General features: G+C 46.7%; 12 non-coding genes and 5 pseudogenes across 12 annotated transcripts in view; all 17 read right to left on the bottom strand.

The window, feature by feature from the left end:
• Positions 1–10: 10 nt before the first annotated feature.
• Positions 11–119, bottom strand: LOC138546882 (5S ribosomal RNA; annotated as a pseudogene).
• A 106-nt stretch (positions 120–225) lies between these two features.
• LOC138536751 (5S ribosomal RNA) lies at positions 226–344 on the bottom strand. The gene has a single exon (XR_011284914.1). It is a non-coding gene; the product is annotated as a 5S ribosomal RNA (ribosomal RNA).
• Positions 345–450: 106 nt separating this feature from the next.
• LOC138537894 (5S ribosomal RNA) lies at positions 451–569 on the bottom strand. Its single transcript, XR_011286014.1, has one exon. It is a non-coding gene; the product is annotated as a 5S ribosomal RNA (ribosomal RNA).
• Positions 570–1,032: 463 nt separating this feature from the next.
• Positions 1,033–1,141, bottom strand: LOC138544536 (5S ribosomal RNA; annotated as a pseudogene).
• Positions 1,142–1,247: 106 nt separating this feature from the next.
• LOC138537702 (5S ribosomal RNA) lies at positions 1,248–1,366 on the bottom strand. The gene has a single exon (XR_011285830.1). It is a non-coding gene; the product is annotated as a 5S ribosomal RNA (ribosomal RNA).
• A 106-nt stretch (positions 1,367–1,472) lies between these two features.
• On the bottom strand, positions 1,473–1,591 carry LOC138551284 (5S ribosomal RNA). Its single transcript, XR_011295010.1, has one exon. It is a non-coding gene; the product is annotated as a 5S ribosomal RNA (ribosomal RNA).
• A 463-nt stretch (positions 1,592–2,054) lies between these two features.
• On the bottom strand, positions 2,055–2,163 carry LOC138545334 (5S ribosomal RNA; annotated as a pseudogene).
• Positions 2,164–2,269: 106 nt separating this feature from the next.
• LOC138548324 (5S ribosomal RNA) lies at positions 2,270–2,388 on the bottom strand. Its single transcript, XR_011292130.1, has one exon. It is a non-coding gene; the product is annotated as a 5S ribosomal RNA (ribosomal RNA).
• Positions 2,389–2,494: 106 nt separating this feature from the next.
• On the bottom strand, positions 2,495–2,613 carry LOC138550628 (5S ribosomal RNA). Its single transcript, XR_011294377.1, has one exon. It is a non-coding gene; the product is annotated as a 5S ribosomal RNA (ribosomal RNA).
• Positions 2,614–2,719: 106 nt separating this feature from the next.
• Positions 2,720–2,838, bottom strand: LOC138540317 (5S ribosomal RNA). Its single transcript, XR_011288369.1, has one exon. It is a non-coding gene; the product is annotated as a 5S ribosomal RNA (ribosomal RNA).
• Positions 2,839–2,944: 106 nt separating this feature from the next.
• On the bottom strand, positions 2,945–3,063 carry LOC138539060 (5S ribosomal RNA). Its single transcript, XR_011287139.1, has one exon. It is a non-coding gene; the product is annotated as a 5S ribosomal RNA (ribosomal RNA).
• A 464-nt stretch (positions 3,064–3,527) lies between these two features.
• LOC138544161 (5S ribosomal RNA) lies at positions 3,528–3,636 on the bottom strand (annotated as a pseudogene).
• A 105-nt stretch (positions 3,637–3,741) lies between these two features.
• LOC138551046 (5S ribosomal RNA) lies at positions 3,742–3,860 on the bottom strand. The gene has a single exon (XR_011294783.1). It is a non-coding gene; the product is annotated as a 5S ribosomal RNA (ribosomal RNA).
• Positions 3,861–3,966: 106 nt separating this feature from the next.
• On the bottom strand, positions 3,967–4,085 carry LOC138537378 (5S ribosomal RNA). Its single transcript, XR_011285515.1, has one exon. It is a non-coding gene; the product is annotated as a 5S ribosomal RNA (ribosomal RNA).
• A 106-nt stretch (positions 4,086–4,191) lies between these two features.
• On the bottom strand, positions 4,192–4,310 carry LOC138549268 (5S ribosomal RNA). Its single transcript, XR_011293052.1, has one exon. It is a non-coding gene; the product is annotated as a 5S ribosomal RNA (ribosomal RNA).
• A 463-nt stretch (positions 4,311–4,773) lies between these two features.
• Positions 4,774–4,882, bottom strand: LOC138546570 (5S ribosomal RNA; annotated as a pseudogene).
• Positions 4,883–4,988: 106 nt separating this feature from the next.
• LOC138548322 (5S ribosomal RNA) overlaps positions 4,989–5,000 on the bottom strand; it is a 119-nt gene continuing 107 nt past the window's right edge. Inside the window, exon 1 of the ribosomal RNA XR_011292128.1 lies at positions 4,989–5,000. This exon is cut by the window's right edge and continues 107 nt beyond it. This is a non-coding gene — a ribosomal RNA (5S ribosomal RNA).

Here is a 5,000-nt window from a genome sequence, read left to right as displayed (position 1 = left end):
AGCACAAAAAAGCCTACAGCACCTGGTATTCCCAGGCGGTCTCCCATCCAGATACTAACGAGGCCCGACCCTGCTTAGCTTCCGAGATCGGGCGCATTCAGTGTGGTGTGGCCATAGGGTCTGGGCCTTGTGAGTTTTGTACTTTTAAGCATCTAGTCGGCTAGACCTTGCAGTTTTGAAAGGCAATTGAGAAATGGCTCACTTCCTGAACTTGGAGTACAAAAAAGCCTACAGCACCTGGTATTCACAGGCGGTCTCCCATCCAGGTACTAACTAGGCCCGACACTGCTTAGCTTCTGAGATCAGACGAGATCAGGCGCATTCAGTGTGGTGTGGCCGTAGGCTCTGGGCCTAGTGAGTTTTGTACTTTTAAGCATCTAGTCGGCTAGACCTTGCAGTTTTGAAAGGCAATTGAGAAAGGGCTCACTTCCTGAACTTGGAGCACAAAAAAGCCTACAGCACCTGGTATTCCCAGGCGGTCTCCCATCCAGGTACTAACTAGGCCTAACACTGCTTAACTTCCGAGATCAGACGAGATCGGGTGCATTCAGTGTGGTGTGGCCATAGTCTCTAGGAATGCTAAGAATATTACTCTTATGCATTTGCATTTAGTAAGCTAAGCCATGCAGCCACTTGCAACATGATACCACGCTCATCGCTCGATCAGGCTCGATCAGGCGAGATATATAAGACTGGTGGGCCCATTCAGGACTCCTATGTCTGGTAGGATAACTTTAATTCATCCATCCTGTGTCTGTTGCAGGGAGGTGGAGAGAACAATCAACACAATAATGGTTTTCTTTCATGCCTCTTGAAGGACTCAATATTCTCTGTACTGCATTACATGTGAAAGTCGATTTATTACCCATGAACACACTACCTGTATGCTAATTCTATGTAAAAAGGTAGCTCCAGCCCTCATGATGTTGTCCAACATTTCCGCTATAAAACGGGATACAATTATTTTGGAAACATACCAAATTTGAAAAATAATTGAGAAGTTGCGCAATTACTAATCATGGAGCACAAAAAAGCCTACAGCACCTGGTATTCCCAGGCGGTCTCCCATCCAGATACTAACGAGGCCCGACACTGCTTAGCTTCCGAGATCGGGCGCATTCAGTGTGGTGTGGCCGTAGGGTCTGGGCCTTGTGAGTTTTGTACTTTTAAGCATCTAGTCGGCTAGACCTTGCAGTTTTGAAAGGCAATTGAGAAATGGCTCACTTCCTGAACTTGGAGTACAAAAAAGCGTACAGCACCTGGTATTCCCAGGCGGTCTCCCATCCAGGTACTAACTAGGCCCGACACTGCTTAGCTTCTGAGATCAGACGAGATCAGGCGCATTCAGTGTGGTGTGGCCGTAGGCTCTGGGCCTAGTGAGTTTTGTACTTTTAAGCATCTAGTCGGCTAGACCTTGCAGTTTTGAAAGGCAATTGAGAAAGGGCTCACTTCCTGAACTTGGAGCACAAAAAAGCCTACAGCACCTGGTATTCCCAGGCAGTCTCCCATCCAGGTACTAACTAGGCCTAACACTGCTTAACTTCCGAGATCAGACGAGATCGGGTGCATTCAGTGTGGTGTGGCCGTAGGCTCTAGGAATGCTAAGAATATTACTCTTATGCATTTGCATTTAGTAAGCTAAGCCATGCAGCCACTTGCAACATGATACCACGCTCATCGCTCGATCAGGCTCGATCAGGCGAGATATATAAGACTGGTGGGCCCATTCAGGACTCCTATGTCTGGTAGGATAACTTTAATTCATCCATCCTGTGTCTGTTGCAGGGAGGTGGAGAGAACAATCAACACAATAATGGTTTTCTTTCATGCCTCTTGAAGGACTCAATATTCTCTGTACTGCATTACATGTGAAAGTCGATTTATTACCCATGAACACACTACCTGTATGCTAATTCTATGTAAAAAGGTAGATCCAGCCCTCATGATGTTGTCCAACATTTCCGCTATAAAACGGGATACAATTATTTTGGAAACATACCAAATTTGAAAAATAATTGAGAAGTTGCGCAATTACTAATCATGGAGCACAAAAAAGCCTACAGCACCTGGTATTCCCAGGCAGTCTCCCATCCAGGTACTAACTAGGCCTGACCCTGCTTAGCTTCCGAGATCGGGCGCATTCAGTGTGGTGTGGCCGTAGGCTCTGGGCCTAGTGAGTTTTGTACTTTTAAGCATCTAGTCGTCTAGACCTTGCAGTTTTGAAAGGCAATTGTGAAATGGCTCACTTCCTGAACTTGGAGCACAAAAAAGCCTACAGCACCTGGTATTCCCAGGTGGTCTCCCATCCAGGTACTAACTAGGCCCGACACTGCTTAGCTTCCGAGATCAGACGAGATCGGGCGCAATCAGTGTGGTGTGGCCGTAGGCTCTGGGCCTAGTGAGTTTTGTACTTTTAAGCATCTAGTCAGCTAGACCTTGCAGTTTTGAAAGGCAATTGAGAAATGGCTCACTTCCTGAACTTGGAGCACAAAAAAGCCTACAGCACCTGGTATTCCCAGGCGGTCTCCCATCCAGGTACTAACGAGGCCCGACACTGCTTAGCTTCCGAGATCAGACGAGATCGGGCGCATTCAGTGTGGTGTGGCCGTAGGCTCTGTTTCTTGTGAGTTTTGTACTTTTAAGCATCTAGTCGGCTAGACCTTGCAGTTTTGAAAGGCAATTGAGAAATGGCTCACTTCCTGAACTTGGAGTACAAAAAAGCCTACAGCACCTGGTATTCCCAGGCGGTCTTCCATCCAGGTACTAACTAGGCCCGACACTGCTTAGCTTCTGAGATCAGACGAGATCAGGCACATTCAGTGTGGTGTGGCCGTAGGCTCTGGGCTTAGTGAGTTTTGTACTTTTAAGCATCTAGTCGGCTAGACCTTGCAGTTTTAAAAGGCAATTGAGAAAGGGCTCACTTCCTGAACTTGGAGCACAAAAAAGCCTACAGCACCTGGTATTCCCAGGCGGTCTCCCATCCAGGTACTAACTAGGCCTGACACTGCTTAACTTCCGAGATCAGTCGAGATCGGGTGCATTCAGTGTGGTGTGGCCGTAGGCTCTAGGAATGCTAAGAATATTACTCTTATGCATTTGCATTTAGTAAGCTAAGCCATGCAGCCACTTGCAACATGATACCACGCTCATCGCTCGATCAGGCTCGATCAGGCGAGATATATAAGACTGGTGGGCCCATTCAGGACTCCTATGTCTGGTAGGATAACTTTAATTCATCCATCCTGTGTCTGTTGCAGGGAGGTGGAGAGAACAATCAACACAATAATGGTTTTCTTTCATGCCTCTTGAAGGACTCAATATTCTCTGTACTGCATTACATGTGAAAGTCGATTTATTACCCATGAACACACTACCTGTATGCTAATTCTATGTAAAAAGGTAGCTCCAGCCCTCATGATGTTGTCCAACATTTCCGCTATAAAACGGGATACAATTATTTTGGAAACATACCAAATTTGAAAAATAATTGAGAAGTTGCGCAATTACTAATCATGGAGCACAAAAAAAGCCTACAGCACCTGAAATTCCCAGGCAGTCTCCCATCCAGGTACTAACTAGGCCCGACCCTGCTTAGCTTCCGAGATCGGGCGCATTCAGTGTGGTGTGGCCGTAGGCTCTGGGCCTAGTGAGTTTGTACTTTTAAGCATCTAGTCGGCTAGACCTTGCAGTTTTGAAAGGCAATTGTGAATTGGCTCACTTCCTGAACTTGGAGCACAAAAAAGCCTACAGCACCTGGTATTCCCAGGTGGTCTCCCATCCAGGTACTAACTAGGCCCGACACTGCTTAGCTTCCGAGATCAGACGAGATCGGGCGCATTCAGTGTGGTGTGGCCGTAGGCTCTGGGCCTAGTGAGTTTTGTACTTTTAAGCATCTAGTCGGCTAGACCTTGCAGTTTTGAAAGGCAATTGAGAAATGGCTCACTTCCTGAACTTGGAGTACAAAAAAGCCTACAGCACCTGGTATTCCCAGGCGGTCTCCTATCCAGGTACTAACTAGGCCCGACACTGCTTAGCTTCTGAGATCAGACGAGATCAGGCGCATTCAGTGTGGTGTGGCCGTAGGCTCTGGGCCTAGTGAGTGTTGTACTTTTAAGCATCTAGTCGGCTAGATCTTGCAGTTTTAAAAGGCAATTGAGAAAGGGCTCACTTCCTGAACTTGGAGCACAAAAAAGCCTACAGCACCTGGTATTCCCAGGCGGTCTCCCATCCAGGTACTAACTAGGCCTGACACTGCTTAACTTCCGAGATCAGACGAGATCGGGTGCATTCAGTGTGGTGTGGCCGTAGGCTCTAGGAATGCTAAGAATATTACTCTTATGCATTTGCATTTAGTAAGCTAAGCCATGCAGCCACTTGCAACATGATACCACGCTCATCGCTCGATCAGGCTCGATCAGGCGAGATATATAAGACTGGTGGGCCCATTCAGGACTCCTATGTCTGGTAGGATAACTTTAATTCATCCATCCTGTGTCTGTTGCAGGGAGGTGGAGAGAACAATCAACACAATAATGGTTTTCTTTCATGCCTCTTGAAGGACTCAATATTCTCTGTACTGCATTACATGTGAAAGTCGATTTATTACCCATGAACACACTACCTGTATGCTAATTCTATGTAAAAAGGTAGCTCCAGCCCTCATGATGTTGTCCAACATTTCCGCTATAAAACGGGATACAATTATTTTGGAAACATACCAAATTTGAAAAATAATTGAGAAGTTGCGCAATTACTAATCATGGAGCACAAAAAAGCCTACAGCACCTGGTATTCCCAGGCAGTCTCCCATCCAGGTACTAACTAGGCCTGACCCTGCTTAGCTTCCGAGATCGGGCACATTCAGTGTGGTGTGGCCGTAGGCTCTGGGCCTAGTGAGTTTTGTACTTTTAAGCATCTAGTCGGCTAGACCTTGCAGTTTTGAAAGGCAATTGTGAAATGGCTCACTTCCTGAACTTGGAGCACAAAAAAGCCTACAGCAC

Source organism: Ambystoma mexicanum, unplaced genomic scaffold (genome assembly GCF_040938575.1).
Source record: "Ambystoma mexicanum isolate Mex_15411 unplaced genomic scaffold, UKY_AmexF1_1 Mex_scaf10, whole genome shotgun sequence".
Taxonomy (NCBI): Eukaryota; Metazoa; Chordata; class Amphibia; order Caudata; family Ambystomatidae; genus Ambystoma; species Ambystoma mexicanum.
This window is presented reverse-complemented; position numbering and strand designations above follow the sequence as displayed.